This window comes from Triturus cristatus, chromosome 8 (assembly GCF_964204655.1).
Source record: "Triturus cristatus chromosome 8, aTriCri1.1, whole genome shotgun sequence".
NCBI classification, from domain to species: Eukaryota; Metazoa; Chordata; class Amphibia; order Caudata; family Salamandridae; genus Triturus; species Triturus cristatus.
In genome coordinates, this window is record NC_140591.1 from 1,375,889,740 (window position 1) to 1,375,908,596 (window position 18,857).

Below are 18,857 nucleotides of genomic sequence, written 5' to 3' on the forward strand. Positions count from 1 at the left end.
TGGGCGACTTTGGACAGCCCCCTCACTCAACATTGCTCCTGTCAGAATGTTTTTTTCTTTTTTCTGAACTCCTTCATAAACCCACTAGCATACCTGAATGGTATTTTCTTTAACATTGCTGGTTCTGTATCCTCATACATAGGGGCATCATGATTTTGTATGTTGTTTTCATATGAAAATTATAAACAGTCTTCCAAAAAAAGTGAAGCATAAAATATGTGATATTATTAATTCCAATGCAATGAGTTTGATTAAGATGCAAAATAAATGTATCATTTGTCAGGTACAATTGCTTCTGTTCCTGTACATTGCAGTTGTGTAATACCAACTAAAGTAAAAGCTGTTCCCCACTACTGTGATGCTGGGTCTGGCGGCTAATGAGTCGACGGTAGGGGCCTATGTTCAACCTCATGCTCACAGGTTCAGATCCCAGCATGTCCACTAAGCCTTTCATCCTTCTGAGGTTGATAAATAGGACAAACACAAGGATATGATGGACGGAGCACTGCAACTTTACAGACACTCACTCCCAGTCACAGATCTGGGTTGGATCCATCATTGTTCGTTCCCATGACGAACAGGGTTAAGACTGATTGGCATGTGGCTGGGGCTGAACTGGGGTGGCAAAGTGAGATAAAGAATGATGTGTTTGCTTTGTTCATCCTAAGTTGGCAGGGTATGCCCATACATGCGTCCCTTGTTCACTTTGCCACTGGATTTAAGCTAGCCTTGCTGATTACCCTGTTACCCTGAAACCAGTTCCAGGATGCTTGTTTCCAGTCCAGGGAAAACCTGGCTTGGCAGTTCGGGCTGGGCTGTTCTCATGAGGAACCAGGTCAAGACTGATTTACATATGGCTGGGTCTGAATTGGGGTGGTGAAGTGAGCTAAAGTTGAGGGATTCAAACCAGATCTGTGACTGGCGGTGAGTGTCTGAAAAGTTTCAGTGGTCCCTCCTTCAGCTCCTTGTGTTTGCGTTGACAAAATAAGTGCCATTGAGTTGGGTAACAATAAACATGTTATTTAGTGCCATGATGCCCTTGGGTGAATGTGCGCTTTACAAATACACGTTATGTTATTTTATACAAGTGTACAACCAAACTGATTGTCCCCTGACATCTTTTAATAGTGCCCAGGCCTTCATGCTCTGCTTCAGTTGGGTTCCTATATATTCTGCAGAAGTGGGGAAATTATTTTTACTGCCAGATGTCCTGTATACCTCTCAAATGCCATGTTCTCCAGATATGTAAGCAACACAGGGTAAAACATACCGGTAGAAGACCTCCTGAGAATCAAAAAGTTGGTGAAGAAACTGGTAAACCAGCAAATTCAAAGGCAAGTTGTCAAAACTAACATGCTAGGTACTCATCAATCATGTTTCCACCCCTGCTTTGGTATTGTGAAGGTATTGTTAGACATATTTATCAACTTCCAAATAACTTCAGACACGGGCAGGTTAGCTACGCTGGTGTTTCTAGACCTCCATGGATCCTTAAACACTGCAGAACATATTATTTTGCGGTGTTGAAAAGTAGCTTGTGTTGCTGACCAGAAACTAATTTTACTGACTTCCTTTTGGTCTATCAGTTCATGACAGGCCTGATGGGGTCATATCATTTTTCCGCCATACACATACACATCTTTGGCCCTGATTAAAAGTTGAGTGGAGCGGTATCCCATGTGCTCACATGTCAATCAAATCACCACTGGCCCCATAGCCAGGTTTGGTATACCGGACAAGAGCACCAGAAATCTGGCTAGAATAGTGGCTAGAAAATCTTTTTGGAATCTGGGATACAAGTACAACCCAACCCCTATACCCAGCCCCCGCAACACAACCCCCACCCAACCCACCTCCAAGGCATAGGTGAGCATGTGATGCTCCCCCTGCCCAGCCATATTCTGCCACCCTCCTAAGCCCCTCCCAATAACCCTCACTCTGCACCACCCTTATTTCTCTCATTTACTACCTTTGTATGGGTGGTAAATGGGAATATTAATCTTCAATGAACCAGTAATTTTGTGTAGGTAATTCAGATAGGATGAGGATTAACTTGTAAATACATACATGGACTGATAGGTTGTTTCCAAGGGTAACTGTGTTTACAGGTACAGAGTTTCCAATCTGCCAGTACCCTATAATAGGAGGTAAGTCATAGGGGCATATTTACAAGCCCCTATCACCACCACAACATCACTTTTAGTGCCTTGTGCAGCACACATAGAAACACATAAACCACAATGATTGTGTATGTGCAGGTAGGTCACCCTTCCTGCACATAAACAATCATTTAAAAAAAATGCTGTTTTGCAACTTCTATGTGTCCTGCATTAAGCAGCACACATATAAGTTACAAAACATCATTTAAAGATTGTTTATGTGCAGAAAGGGGGACCTTCCTGCAAACAAACAATCTTCCCCTCAGCGCAGACACCTTCGCACTATCTTGCAAGGGTGCTTGCATTGGCGCTTAGCAGCTAAAGTTAGAGCCAGCGCAGGGTGGAACGCAGGGCTGCACCATATTGATGTAAATATGGTGCAGCCCTGCGTTTGTAAAGTGACGAAGCGTGTTGTTAGCCTACTTGGCTTAACAACACACTTTGCCACATTATTGTAAATATGCCACATAGTGTAGTGTGCTCTAGAGGTCTTGGCTATTGTCTTTTTTTCAACATTTGTACCCAACTTCCGGTATCATTTATCCAGAAGAGAATAATAAAATATTAGACCTTCAAAGATGACCCCTAACTGCTTGGAGAAGTGAATGTTTCTTCTAACTAGTGTGGAAAACGTGTAATATTTTACTTGGCTTAAGCGACAGCCATTTTGGCTGTGGTGTCCATTTAAGTTTCCTTCATAATTCTTTCGTCTTTTCACTCTGCCTGTGCTATCTATTTTAGTTGATTTCCTGACTCCACTAAAAGCACAGTACATGCTGAGGGTTTGTAGCTGCCAGAGCACCTGGTCTCAGATGTTAACTGTCAGCCATTTACTGCTGCCATAAGCACTCCTGCTCCTCCTCCCACTTTGCTGAACAAGTTGTTATTCATCTGCCCTTGTTTGCTGAAACCTATTTCTAATAAAACCGTGTTCTTCCTATTTTTGTTCACATGCTTACACTGCAGAAAAACCTGTATAAAAGCCCTGTGTTCTGTGACTTCAGTGTTTTGCCTAAGGCAGCACTTGAGAGTGCTGTGTGGATGTGGTTCCACTCATGAGGGATTAATAAACTCGTTATTTATTCCCAACTCCAGTGCTGATCTCTATTTTGCTTGTCTTTGAACCCGTGGACAAAAGGGTGACCCTGCACCAGTGTACCCCATAAAAGGTACATTTCCACAGTTGGAGCCCGACTCTTGGGACCCCATTGGAGACGCGGCCGTCCGAAGGAGTGGTCTTGACGGAGGACAGAAATTTTGCTGAGGAAGTGCACTGCATGATGTACCTAAAAAGGTACATTTCCACACTAGTACTATCATCTTACAACATGTTTACTAGACATAGGAACTCGGTAAACAAGTCATCATAATATCAGTCTACAATGACTTACTCCCGACCTTTTAAAGTCAATTAATCTTTTTAGGTTGTTCAACTTTCAGAAATATCCATTGGCATCCCAGGTACCTGAAAAAAACCTCATAGGTTAACGGATGCATTCCACAGGATGCCCAAGAGAAGCATGAAATAATGATAATAATACTGGTAAAAATACATCTGTCTAAACCGATTTTGAGACTAAGGCTAGTGCATAGAAATTTACACAAAGAAAGTAACTCAAGTTTTAATAAGTGAATGCAAACTAGTCCTCTGAAGTGAAACAGCAGGTACACTTAATGTATGCTCTGTGAAGGATCTGTGAGGGCCAGTGGGAATAAATAAAATCAAACAAGATGTTAAATCAAGAATATGATAAATGGCATGATGTAAGTAAGCATGCATAGTATGTTGTTTTTCTCCAGTGCTCAGGAATACAACTAGAACTCCCAAAACAAATGCCTGAATCAGGTTGAGGATGCCTAAAGGCCTATGAGGGTAAACAGTTTTTGTAGTGTGTTTTGCATAACTTCTCTTGCATTGCATATGTGTGCACAAGGAGCCAAATATACATCATAACTTAGAACCTATATCGATGTTGATCCCATTTACCATGCCCTCGTGTACGACCTGGCCCGAGTGTCCACCACTGAGTGCGGTGTACTAGTAAGGCTCATGTGTGTCAGAAAAACATATTAGTTTTTATAAAGGCCCTCTCCCACCAACCTAGTTGGTGGCATGCTTCATCATCGTGTGCCTCTGGTGTGCTGCGACGTCTGTTTACAGCGGAGCGGATAGTGTTAAGTGAGTGTGCAGTGATGGTGGTGTTAAGGGTGTAAGTTAAAAAACTGTCCTAAGGGTCCCAAGATCCACAGGATAATTTATGTGTGGGTCCTTGGCAGTGTTTAAAAGCAAGGCTAGAGGATGTGGTTGGAGAGACTTATGGGCTCCCACATCCTGTGTGGTCAACTAGTTTCAGCCAGGCCTCGTGTTAATTCTGGCTTTCATCAGGACCTATGGGTGAAGGTGAGTTAAAAAGGGGGTTTACAGAGTATGTATACGCTCCTAAGTGACGCACTCACTAAGGTGCGGTAATTGTAAGAGGATGTTTTCCTGTAAGTTTGTACCTGTGAAGATAAAAGGACAAAACAATATACAGACACACACATATAGATGAGAATCAGGCTAGGCAGTTATTTTAGTGACTTCATTGCGTCGTGCCTTAGTGATTTGTCGGATAAAAACGGAAGTGTTTGGTGGTTCGTGTCAGCTTGTGGTTTAAAATTAATGTTTCCCTGTGTAACGTAACTGGTGCTCATGTAAAGCGCTCCAATACCTTCGGGTCGAGTTCATGCTATGTAAAATCTGCACTAAAAAAACCAATTTACTGCATTCTGCAGCATCAGTCACCCCAGCCCAAGACGGGTCTAGTGGCTTTCTTCAGGTCCTATGAATAACATATTCCTGTCTTCTATGTGTAAAGGGAGTCTCCTACATTAATGTTTGTTATCCACTAATTGTGGCCAAGTCAGGTCAAGGTGTGTGCGAAAAATACATACATTGAAGTAAGTCACAACTTACACACCCTTTGAGTTCAATGGCCCTAATGATACCTGTGGTTAGTGAAAGAAACACAGAAAAAACATTGAAAAAACATTCATAGTCCCAGGATACGATGTCCTGGGAATAAGGACCAACTCACCAATAGAGAGCACTGCAATCACTACAGCACGATGACCAAACATACAAAGTGCAAATGGTGTCAACCATTAAGGCTATTGTATATCTTATATGTATAGTGGCATTGGTGTACACTAGGTGTAACCTACACCCAAGCAATTCAAAACAATCACCTATAGAGCACAGGTGGGAGATCATACCTTGAAGTGGGGCATCCAAGGCATCTAGAGAATTTGGAGGAGGGCGGACCCGTAGTCACACACTAGAAATAGAACAAGGCACACTCCGGTTTTAGAGCCCCTCGCGGTCAAAGGTATGTGCCACAAAACTCCTTGTGAGCTGTGACTTAGGGCCTGATTTAGATCTTGGTGGACGAGTTACTCCATCACAACGGTGATGGATAGCCCGTCTCTGCCGAAATATAAATCATATGGGATTCATATTTCAGCGGACAGGATATCTGTCACTGTTGTGACCGAATAACCCATCCGCCAAGATCTAGATCAGGCCCTTAGTTCGTCAAGGGTGTCATCCTTGCTATTTCATCCAGCAAGTGATGAAGCACTAGTGAATTCTAGTGGGTGAGAGTTCTTTTACAAATAGGAAGGGATTCCATGGTTAGGAGGGGTTATTCGTGGTTTCACTCCCAATTGATTGTTTGTTCATCTTGGGGGTCTGTATAAAAGGGGGTAAATATGTATTTCTATCCTCTTTAATCCACCTATAAAAAGCTACATTCAGCAAGAATAAAACTGGAACCAATTTAATCCAGAACTCACTTCCACTTGTCTTTGTCAGTCACTCAGGAATCTGAAATCTCTAGGCAGTAACACAGCTCCTAAAGTCTATTTTTGCTGAAGATTTGTGAGGCACTCAATCACACTTTGCTATGAGAGGGAAAAAGCAAAGCAGACTAAGTACAATGATTGGTTCTTTCCTAGTTTGGCTGAAACAAATGAGAAGTTCACCTATTTGAATGTTGTTGAAGAAAACATATTCTCCTTATTTATGAGCAGACTACTTATCCCTGTTTTCTGCATATAAAGACAGACAAGAAAGGAAAAAGCTAAGGTACAGACTTACCTCACTATCTCAAACCTCTGTGGGAAATCAATCAGTATTTTTACCATCTACTGCATTTAATGAAGAGGGGATTATTCAGATCAGTACAAAGCTAGAAGGGAAGTACTTCCTATCCTCGCTGATGCAATCACAAAAATGGAATCATACTGCCCTATAACAGTTGTGGATCATTTTAACGCGATATACGAAGTACTGCCACCATTCTTCTAATTCATCGAGCAATCTTTATGCAGCAAGAAACATGGGGTTACTTTGCCAATGGCTATTGGCAGAACTAGTGACACTATTCAACAGTTCTGTGAGGCCAGGAGCTATGCCAATTGCAAGCAAGGAGGCACTTCTCAAACAACTAATGAAGAAGTTGTCTTTAAACATAAATGAGTTGACTTCATTTTATTCTTCATCACTCCTCCTCAATCTAGGAAAGGTTTTGGAGAAGTGTGTTGTTTTCTGCACGCAGACACTTGCAAAATAAATTAACTTCCTGGCGCTTTCCATGTGGGTTTGAGCCAAGACTTGAAGGGCTGAGCTGTCAAATCTTGATGGTGTCTTGAAGTGCTCATATTATTAGCAATATAAGCAGCTTTTTATACCATTAACAATGTCCGTCTGACAACTAGACTGTTTGAAGTAAGAAAGCTTAATATGGTATTGACATGGCTTGAATATAATTTACAGGCGGAAGAGATCTCTACACTCCTGGCAATACAAAGTATTTGTAAGTGTTATGTGGGAGGGACCAGAGGAGTGATGAGAAAATGAAGAATACATATAACTAAAAGGGAGAGGACGAGGGCAACCTAAGGAGTGGTTTGGGAGGGGCATGCTACTGCAAAATGGACACTCACAAAAGATTAAGACAATTGCAATTCACAACATTTTCTTCTAAAGTTACTGCAGCCAGGGGCATAGCTAGGCTCCCGAGGAGAATGGCGGCGCCGGAGCAGAGCTCCGTCCGAGCCAGGACACATCTGCGGTTTCGCGCGCCACACGCGACCACTGGAGGGAAGCCTCTGCAATTTTAAGATGACGGGCATGTCCTGAGCCCTTCTCTACCGCCGTGATGCTCTTCCTGCTAACTCTGCTGCCCCTTTTGGTCCCGGTCACGGCTCTGTAACGGCCGCGACCGCCATTTTGTTTCCTGTATGCCTGGAATCACCTCAGCAGCGCATTTAGCGCGTTTTCAAGTCCTGAATGTTTTCTACGGACCTGCAATCACCACAGCACTCTAGATGACACAGATGCCACAGCCAAATATCTCCAGGTGACTTTTTCTTGAATCGCATGGCTTTTCTGTGACTTAATGGGCATTTTTTCTCCTCCTCATACTCGGCAGCCATTTTGAGATTTTATTTTGCTTCTCTTGACTCTTGGTATTATCGTTTCTTTTGGCCTGGCATATTTTTTTCGCCAACTCTTTTTAGTAGCCTCTTTTTTATTTTTTTATTTTATTTCTCACGCTCTTTTGCTCCCGCAAGGTGCCTGTTTCGCTCCTGGTCTTCCGGTGTGCCCCCGGTGAACCTGCACTTCATAGACGAATCGATGGCTGATGGTTCCAGCAAGGTCCATAAGCGCAATTATATTCAGAACTCCAGGCTTTTTACGGAACTGGCCCATTTAGAAGCTTCCCAGTCTCTACCTCCCAGTGAGATGACGTCACATGTGGAAGCCTCTTCACAGCCTTCAGCAAAAACGGTGTCTAAGAGGTTGAAAAAAGATCCACCTTCGCCTCCCAAGTCCTCTTCGACCATCTCGATGGAATTACTCCTTGAAGAGATACGGGCCTTGCGCCCTTTTATGGAAGAAACCAACGCTAAGTTGCAGGTTCTTACTGACAACTGGGCTTCAATGGATGAAAGAGTGTCGATAGTGGAGCGTGATGTCTCTTCTCTTCAGGACTCCGCAGCCAAAGTTACCCATCTGCATGCGCAAGTCTCTTCTCTCCAGAAACAGGTGGAGGACTTGGAAAATCGGAATAGGCGCAACAATCTTCGCCTTTACGGCTTGGTGGAAGGATGCGAGGGGAGTGACCCTGTCAATTTTTTCAAGTCATTTCTTCCCAAGCTTTTACACTTACCCGAAGATCCACCGCTCAATATCCAACGCGCCCATAGGCTTGGAAGAGCTTCCTCCTCTCTATCCACACCAACGAAGCCCAGGGATGTAATAATGTATTTTTTGGAGTATACAGACCTGTTGAAAGTTCTCTCAGCAGCCAGAGCCTCTCCTCGTCTCACATGGTCAGGCTCCAATCTGTTCTTTGCGCAGGATTATGCCAGAGCCACTGCGAACCGACGTAAGGACTTTTTGGACATGAGACCTTGTTAAATGGTAGCGGCAGTTTCAGTCGATAACCTTTCAAGTATTTGCCCGGCGGTAATTGCCTCTTATACCACTCGATAATTTACCAATGAAAGAGGCGGGCGCCGGAGACTGGAAGGCAGGAAACAAAGTTTTATTCCGTCGGAGCAGAACACATCAGATCAGACAGCAAGGTATCGTCACGAGGTGCTCTAACCGCATCTCTGAGACCTGGTCTCTTATACACCGGTTTATTGCTTTATTACATATAGTACATTCTTGAGATTCTCTTGATGCCTGAAAGAACATCCCCTGAAGCCCCGGCTCAGATCCGATCCCACACATAGTTACAGTAGAGGTTCCCACCCTACCCGCAGTGGGAGATGGCTATCGCGCAGCAGGGAATTCCGCTAATTCCCGGGGGTGTGTGCAACCGGCCGGGTCTCAGGGGGTAGGGGCTTTGATCTACTGTAATCCCTTTGATGCGGGGTGTTTCCCTTACAGTAGGGGCAATAAACTGCATCCGCAGGGCTAGGTGATGGCCTGGGACCAGTTCAGACAATGGGGCGCAGAGGAAGGGGGTTATCAAAGGAGAGGCATGACCATGTATGGGATGTCGGTCGGATGTGGTTCCGTAGCAGGGTCGCGCAGAAGGAGAGGGTTTATGGCCTGTATGAGAGAGCGGGGGTGGCCAGCGCGCGGGGGATGCTCGCAGCGCCAGGGGAAAGCGCTGGCGATCGAGAGTGAGCGGGGAGAGAGTGGGGTGCCTAAAATGGCGGCCGTGCATTCGCTGTGCGTGGCGCTGGGGAGAGGCAAGATGGCGCAGATAATGTTCAGTTTGCAGGCTAAATTTCCACAGTCCTCACTTTTAACATATCTCGCCAGCTTGTCTAGTTCGGATTTATCCCCATAATACTGCGGACTTCCACCTCATAGAGGGCTTTCATCCGCTCTGTTTCAGAGTTCAAAGTCTTAGGGCAGATGCAGTTCATAAAAAGCGAACATAAAGGTGGCAGACACTGAATCCCCAAACAACATCCACATAGTATCACATTCGGTATTAGGATAAATGAAAACAGCCTCCATCCCCAACTTTTAATAGTGTCCCAAAACCAACTCCCCAGCGACCATTCTTCTTGCTCTTGATGGACCTCTGTGGACAGTCTGTGGAGGTGTTCAATTGCTTTGTAGACTGAGGGTGAGTTATCTGGTACGTAGGTACAACAGCTGGACCCAATGATGCGGCATGCTCCTCCACGATCAGCCAGAACCACATCTAGAACAAGGCGGTTCTGAAGAGCCACCAGGCGGACGGCCTGAAGCTCAGCGGTGTTGTTGGCGAGGGCGCCAGCTGTAATGTTCATTGCTGTTTCGACTGCCTGGGTTAAGTGGCGGATGGCACGGCTGTTTGCCATCGGACCCCAGAGCGGAACAAGACCCTTTACTGCGTCCATGAACTGTGCTCCGGTGGAGTCGGCTTGTACAATGTCTTTGGCACGTTTCTGTCGGTGATGGTTTGCTGGAGCCACATATGTCGGGGGAAGGACGAAGGCGATGTAGCAGGTGCCTCCCCAACCTTTCGGGAGCCAGGTGTAGGCCTTAGTACCGCAGACGAAGTACATATTCGGGGAGGCAACAAAGGAGGGTGGGTCAACTGAGTCCAATGTTCGGGTGATGAGGCAGGAGCTGTGGCCCACCAGCTGTGCCCCCAGGCCTTCGAGGCATACAGATCCAGTGATGTTGATGACGGACAGGGCCACTGTTAGGGTGGCGGCTGTCCGTTTTCGGAGGTAAGAGAAGGTGGGTCTGGCTGGATTGTTGAACACTTGCATTTCAACTCGTTCTTTGGCGGGGATGTCCATGTGAAAGGAAGTGTTCGATCTCAGAGGGCAGAAGAGGGCGGAGGTTCTACCAGTTTTGTTCAGCCAGAACCCATGGTAGAAGTGTGACATGGTTCTGCCGGAAGTGGCATTGTCCTTGTAGCTCTCCTGCAGGAGGATCAGCCAGGCGAGGCAGGAACCATGGACAGAAAAAGGTGAAGGGATGAAAGGGATTGAGTGCCCAGTGGCATGGGGCAGCAATCCACAGATCCAGCAGTTAGTGGCGTTGGTGGCAAGATTGTGTTGGTGGAGCAACTGCACAAAAGAGTTATTCCAGAACTCCTTACGCCTTTCTCGGAGTTGGGGTGAAAGTGAGATCAGATGGTGTTCTTTCGTGGTGGTAGGTTGAACGGTGGTCAGCAATGTCTTATGAGCGGGTGTGCTCTCCTCCATGATCCAGAAGGTGACCACGAGGAGAAGGCAAAAGAGAAGGGAAATGAAAAGTGCTATTGTCTTAAAGCTGTGCATTCGGTCAGTCTTTGGGTTTTTGTAGTGGATCTTCGGACGTCCGGTTGCTTCCATCATCTTCATGTCGGGCGCTTCCATCACCTTCAAGAGACTCGGTAGCGGGCAGAACCACCGACTTTGTTTTAGTTTCTCTCCTGGTGGCCTTTGAGGTGACTAGGCTACCGTTCTGAGATTTCCACTTAGCCTGTGGTCTGCTTAGCCGAAGTTCTCTCCTTTCGTCGCAAGTTATACCCTTCTTTGGATGGCACAGTGGGATCTGGATATTCGATCAATTCAAGTGTCTCTGTATCCGGGCAGCGGCTCAGGGATGGTCGGTCTTTGTCCAGAAGTTCCTCTTGGGCGGTGATGTTGTCCGTGGTTGTCAGGGTCGGTGATACCTTCTTGCAGTGGTGTGCATGCAGCCAATTGCGTTTCCCCTCCACTCGAAGAGCTGTTCGGGTGGTGATCAGGACTTGCAGGGGGCCCGTCCACCGGGGCTCCAGACTCTTGGTGCGCTGGAAGTTACGCACTAAGACGAAGTCACCGGGTTGGATGTCGTGCCCGGGGCCCCTGGAAACATCGGGAATGGCGTGCAGCACCTGCTGATGGATAACAGACAACGTCTTAGTTAGGTTATACAAATAGTCAGACTTGAGGACGTCCGGGACGTCGTGGATAGATGTTGGTTTTGGTGCAGTCCAAAGGTTCATGGGCCGCCCAAAGACGACCTCGTAGGGGGTTAAGTGGTGTTTGGTGGGGGTGGAACGCATTGATAGCAATGCTAGTGGGAGAGCGTCTGGCCATCTTAGTCCTGTGGTGGCGACTATTTTTGCTATCTTAAGCTTCAATGTGGCATTGTGTCGCTCAACCAGGCCTGCAGATTGGGGGTGGAAGACCGCATGGAATTTCTGTTTTATACCCAACCCTTTTAAGATGAGTTGGATAACTTCGGCTACGAAGTGGGGGCCGTTGTCGCTCCACAAAATTCGACAAAGGCCGTATCGGGGGAAGAATTCCTTCAGTAGTACTTTTGCAGTAGTCATAGCGGTGTTGTCATGGGTTGGGTAGGCTTCCACCCACTTGCTGAAGGCACACACAACGACAAGTACATACTTTAAACCTTGGCACCTTTCTAGCTGGACATAGTCCATTTGTAGGACTTCAAAGGGGTGATTGGGGACCCCAAACCCTCCCCGGGGTACAGCAGTTCCTTTCCCAGGGTTGTGTTGGAGGCATACTAGGCAATGTTGGACCAGACGTTTGGCTGAGTCTGGTATTCTGTCGTTGTGCCAGACTTTGGAGATGAGTTCGATCATGGGGGCAGACCCTATGTGTGCGGGGGAGTGTGCCATGGTCAGCATGGGGATCAAGTATGAGTCGGGTAGCAACCATTTGTTCGAGTCTTTAGTTCGCCAACAACCGTCATCGTCCTTCAACCCCACCCGGGCCCATTCAGTTAATTCGTGTGGTGTGCTGGCTAGTTGGATATCCCTAATCGTTTCCCTAGCATCCTTCCATTTCTCAGTTTGTGACCTGGTCACGTACATGCGGGTCGTGGACCTGTTCTCGGCTGTGGTTCGGGCAGTAATGTCAGCTAGTGCATTTCCCTGTCCTATAATGTCTGTCACCTTCTTGTGTGCTTGGCATTTGATCACAGCTAACCGTGTGGGGAGGAGGACTGCTTCGGTCAGGGCAGAGACTAGATCTCCATGCAGGATGGGTGTGCCATGAGAAGTCAAGAATCCCCTCTCTTTCCATAAGAGCCCAAAGTGGTGAACTACCCCAAAGGCATACTGACTGTCTGTGTAAATGTTTGCGGTTGTCCCTGCTGCCAGGATGCAGGCTCGTGTAAGAGCAATTAGTTCCGCCGCCTGTGCGGATCGCTGTGTGATGCGGGCTGTCTCAACAACTGTTCGGGCTGTGGTGACTGCATAGGCAGCTGAGGTGGTGCCATCGGGGAGCTTGATGCATGAGCCATCCACCCACAGTTCTCCGTCAGGGTCCGGGAAGGCAGTATCCCGGAGGTCAACCCTACTCTTGGTTTGTTCGTCGGTGAGGGTCACGCAATCATGTATAGGGGATGCATTGGGGTCAGCGTCAGGGAGAGGCAGTAGTGTAGCTGGATTCAGAGTGGTGCATCGTTTCAATGTGATGTGGGGTGCAAGCAGAGTCAGTTCGTAACCAGTTAGTCGTGCGCTAGTCAGGTGTTGAGTCTTGGTTTGGTTCAGGAGGGTGTCAACAGCATGGGGTACCAATACCGTGAGGGGGTTCGAGAGCACGATCCCCTCACTTTGTCAGATAGAGACAGCAGCGGCGGCTACTGCTCGAAGGCAGGCGGGCAAAGCTCTGGCTACGGGGTCAAGAGTGGCAGAGAAGTAGGCACAAGGGCGTTGCTTAGGGCCTATGGACTGGGTTAGGACAGACAACGCACATCCCTCCCTTTCGTGGGTGTAGAGGGAGAAAGGTTTAGTGTAGTCTGGGGTTCCTAGGACTGGGGCCGAGCAGAGGGCGTCTCGTAATTCTTTGAAGGAGGATTGACATTCGGGTGTCCAGGGGAGGGGGAAGGGGGTATCTTTAGCCAGCAGGGAAAGCAGAGGTTTTACGATAAGACTGAAATTTGGCAACCACTGTCGACAAAAGGAGGTGAGGCCCACTAGGGACCGCACTTGCTTCTGAGTTTTGGGAACAGGGGTTTCTAGAATGGTTTGAATTCGGTCAGGGGTAAGTTTCCTCCCGTCTTTGGATAGTAGGTGGCCTAGATACGTTACTTGGGGCTGGCAGAATTGCAATTTCTTTCTGGAGACCTTGTGACCGTTCTCAGCAAGGAAGCGGAGGAGGTGAATGGTGGCTGTGACGGCAAGTGGAGTGGTGTCGGCCGCCAAAAGAATGTCATCGACGTACTGTATCAACACCACTCCATCGGGTAGTTGGACTGCATCCAGTTGCCTCTTGAGGGCTTGGCTGTAAATACTGGGACTCTCAGTGTAGCCTTGGGGTGCCCTGCAGAATCTGTATGAACGGGCTTTTAAAGTGAATCCGAACAGGTAGCGGCTGTCTGGGTGGATGGGGATGGAAAAGAATGCGTTCTTGAGATCAATAACAGTAAAGATGGTGGCAGTGGATGGAATCAGGGTGAGGATGGTGGTGATGTCTGAGACCACGGGGTACTGGGGTATGACTACTTTGTTAACCTCTCGCAAGTCAACAATGAAACGGTAGGCTTTCTCGTCCCCCTCGCCTTGCTTCTTTACAATGGGTAGGATAGGGCTGTTGCAAACATTACTCACTACTTCTTCTACCACTCCTGCCTCGACTAGGGACTCGATGATTTCCACCAATGCCTTCTCGCCTTCGGGTGATATCCGAAACTGTGGAAGCTTTGGGAGCACTGCGTCCGGTCGGACGGTTATGTGTACCGGGTCGATCACCATGCGCCCTACATCTGAGTCGGTTTTAGCCCATAGATGTGAAGGTAATGTGTCGAGTAGGGACATGTCAGCATCGGTTATAGAGAGCATACGCCGTGTGTGACAGGGTCTGGACAGATCTGGGTTATCGTGTAGGATGACTCGAACTCCGTCTGGGGAGCATCTGATGGTAGCTCGAAAATGTTTTAGCAAATCAAGTCCCATAATAGCATCGGGGGTGTTGGAGGAGAGCAGAAAGGTCGTGTCAGTGGTGTTATCTTCTAAGTCAAAGGAGATTAGTGCTGATAAGGGGTTAGTGGAGGGCGTTCCATCGAAGCCTATTGAGGTTAAATGTGAGCCAGACAAGGGTGCCCTAGGGATCAGTCGTTTGGATAACGCACTACGTGTCGCCCCAGTGTCTACCCGGAATGGGGATTTTGTGCCCAAGACCTTAGCAGTGACGTAAGGGCCTTGCTGGTCAACACGGAGTTCGACTGGATCCCTCCCTTGCCCCTGGCGGTCCTATGCGAAGTCATGGGTGCTTTCATAGTCGGACTGCTGACACTGGTTTTGTCGGGGGCGGTCAAAGGTGTTTGGTTTGCCTGGCCTGACGTTGGTTGCGTCGTTCGTGAGCCCTCGTCCCTGTCCTCTGTTTCTGGGGTCATATGCTGTGTCTCTGGGATCCCTATTTTTGTTTAGTTCCAGAAGGACCGGGCACTGGGATTTCCAGTGTCCGAACCCTCTACAGAACGCACATTGGTTCCCATCTAAGTCTCTCCGTCCGTTGTAGGGTGCAGGTGTATGGTCTCTAGGGGGTAGCTTTCTAGGGGCGGTTGGGTGGTAATTCTCTTTCGGGGGTTCCCTTCCTATGGTCACCCCTTGCAACTGTGCTATCATTACCCTCTCCTTCAGTTCCTTTTTCTTCTTCTCTGATGCCCTATCGTTCTCGTTTTTCTGATTTTCGTAGTATTGGGCCATCTGGAGAATCGCTGCGGGTTTGGAGGCTGCCCAGCTACTCTCGCTGGTCTGTAGTTTCTGGGAAATTTCTTGTGTCAGACCCTTCACATAATTCTGGACAAAGAGGTGATGTCCGGTTGCGGTGGTCATGTCTTGGCCACTGTAATCGGAAAACACAGTCTCGAATCGGGAGAAGTATTCAGACACATCCTCCTGGGGTTTCTGGCGGCAAGCCGTTACTATCGACCAGTCTACCTTTCTTTCTGGGATTAGAGTCTTCAGTTTTAGTACAATCTTGCCTGGGAGCTCTAATATGGCTTTTGGGGGTTTCTGTCCTGGTTCTCGCTGCTTATCTATGGTATCGAGTTGTACCCAGGTATATCCGAACGGCTCAGCGTGGTCAACTTTCCGGATTTGTTTCCACACATCAGCCGGCAGACATAGCCCAAAGAACAAGTCGATATCTGCTAAAGTCATAATCGTAGAACCTAAGGCTGTACCCAGTTCAGTGTAGAAGGCAGTCGGGTTCTTTCTTAAGTCGGGTAGAGTTTTTCTAAATGTCAAAATGTCTTGCCGGTCCCACGGCTGGTAGACCCAGTTATATACAACCCTTCCCTTCGCATCTTGGTGGTTGATGTCGTCATGTGTTCCCAGACCTCGTGGGGGGACCCAGTAGGGGGCAGCTTCTTTAATGGGCATCATGGCATCAGCCCTCCCTTCCTGGGGCTTAGTCGCTATGGGGGTTTCTGCTTTGGTGGTCTGTCCATGTTCTTTAAGGTGTCGGTAGACCTCGAGTGTACGAGTGAAGAGGTTCGTAACGTCGCCCTCTCTTTCCTCTCCGATGTCTACCTTCCTATATAGGGCTGCTAAGCCTTCGGGACCTTTATCGTGGTATCTTTCCTCATACGCATTCAGGGCGTGATAACAGAGCCGTACGACGAAGTGTCGTCTGCGGCTGTCGGCATACGAGTTATACACGTCTGTTATATACTCCTCACTTTCTTTTCGCTCCACCAGTGTCCCTACTATCTTATCAATTCCTGCTCGTTCATCCTTTGTTAATCGATTCATTCTGGTGGACTCTTTCTTTCCCATCTCATGGTCATCTAGCGTTGTAACCGACATTGGGTTCAGTACAAGAGGCTCAGCCGGCGCGGAGGCCGTGAGGACCGAGGCCCCTGTACTGCTTTCGCTCGTGTTCGGGGGTTGTAGGTGTTGCACTACTGACTGGGAGGGTGCATATGGAGGGGGCATGTAAATGATCGGGGGACCTAACAGTAATTCATCATTCGTTCGCTGCTTGGAGGACAACTCAGGGTAGAGCAATGAAGGGGTCCTAACAGCGTACTGGCCTGAGGTTTCGGGCTCCTGTCTTAGTTTAGTTTCCCTTCTCTCCTTTATGTCTTCTTCTAACTTTCTAGCGGCAAGGTGAGCTGCCTTTCGTAATTCCTTTTCTGCTTTTACTTCTTCCCTCTTTTTCCGTTGCGTTGCTTCTTTGCGCCACATGCCGATACTGTCAAGCATAGTAGGCGTCGTCTTATTGCTACGCAGAGCTATTTCTAGCGCTTCTATCTTATGGTCGTCGAAGGATCCCATCAGTGGCCACTGACTCTCGGGGTCCTTCTTTGTATATTTATGCCATAGCTTGGTATAAGCTACGGCGACTAGTCCATATTTAGTGAACATGTCCTTATTAGGGGTGCCCTCCAGTGGAGCCGGATGGTTCACCTCTAATAAGCGGTCCGGGCAGAACCAACTACCAATCAGTGGGGAGAAGATAGGCATGACGGGTTTCAACGGGGACAAAAGTCAGCACTACCTATCTTTTCACTGCTTGCAAAGACTAGACAGAATATCTCTATTCTTCGTTATTTGCAAGCAGAGAATACCTCCAAAGAACCAATATCGAACAACTAGTGTTCGGACAATCAATCAATCAATCAATCAATGGGAGATAAAGATAGGCATGACGGGTTTCAACGGGGACAAAAGTCAGCATTACCTACCCTTCACTATTTGCAAAGACTAGACAGAATATTCCTATTCTACGTTATTTGCAAACAGAGAATATCTCAAAAAGCACTATTCTCCAAAACAATCAATGTTCGGACAATCAATCAATGGGGAGATAAAGATAGGCACGACGGGTTTCAACGGGGACAAAAGTCTGCGTTACCTACCCTTCACTATCTGCAAAGGGAGAGAGAGAGAGAGTATTTCTACTCCTCCCCGTTTGTTGACAGCGAATATCTCAAAGAGAACAATCAATGAGCACAATCAATGAGCAATACTAGTATTTCCAAAGCTTTAAACAATCAATCAATTATTTCGCATTTTGTCGTGTATCACGACCTTACCCGGACCGCGTGGACAGTTTCTCGTCTTCCGCCTCCAGCGCCTGATCGTCCTCTACTCTCCGTATTTGCCGCGGCACTCCTGATGGTTCCCAGTCAGGACCGTAGATCACTCGAGAGAGGTCTGCTCGGAACCAGTGAAGTTCGGATGATCGGCTGCCAGACGAGGGTCTATTGGGCAGGAGCTCTCCCGATTGTTGCAGTCGTTCACTCTGTCGTCGGGACCTCTCCCACTGGATCCACGTGTCGCTGATGGGCCCCACGTTGGGCGCCAATTGTTAAATGATAGCGGCAGTTTCAGTCGATAACCTTTCAAGTATTTGCCCGGCGGTAATCGCCTCTTATACCACTCGATAATTTACCAATGAAAGAGGCGGGCGCCGGAGACTGGAAGGCAGGAAACAAAGTTTTATTCCGTCGGAGCAGAACACATCAGATCAGACAGCAAGGTATCGTCACAAGGTGCTCTAACCGCATCTCTGAGACCTGGTCTCTTATACACTGGTTTATTGCTTTATTACATATAGTACATTCTTGAGATTCTCTTGATGCCTGAAAGAACATCCCCTGAAGCCCCGGCTCAGATCCGATCCCACACATAGTTACAGTAGAGGTTCCCACCCTACCCGCAGTGGGAGATGGCTATCGCGCAGCAGGGAATTCCGCTAATTCCCGGGGGTGTGTGCAACCGGCCGGGTCTCAGGGGGTAGGGGCTTTGATCTACTGTAATCCCTTTGATGCGGGGTGTTTCCCTTACAGTAGGGGCAATAAACTGCATCCGCAGGGCTAGGTGATGGCCTGGGACCAGTTCAGACAATGGGGCGCAGAGGAAGGGGGTTATCAAAGGAGAGGCATGACCATGTATGGGATGTCGGTCGGATGTGGTTCCGTAGCAGGGTCGCGCAGAAGGAGAGGGTTTATGGCCTGTATGAGAGAGCGGGGGTGGCCAGCGCGCGGGGGATGCTCGCAGCGCCAGGGGAAAGCGCTGGCGATCGAGAGTGAGCAGGGAGAGAGTGGGGTGCCTAAAATGACGGCCGTGCATTCGCTGTGCGTGGCGCTGGGGAGAGGCAAGATGGCGCAGATAATGTTCAGTTTGCAGGCTAAATTTCCACAACCTGAACTCCGCTCCATTGGTGCCCGATATGGTCTTTTCCACCTGTGCTTATTCAAAGTCACCTACAATAATAAAACTATGACATATGAGGAGCCTACGC

General features: G+C 47.8%; 1 long non-coding RNA gene across 2 annotated transcripts in view; it reads left to right on the forward strand.

The window, feature by feature from the left end:
* Window positions 1-18,857, forward strand: part of LOC146805782 (uncharacterized) — an 84,727-nt gene that overhangs the window by 58,594 nt on the left and 7,276 nt on the right. The window lies entirely within an intron of this gene.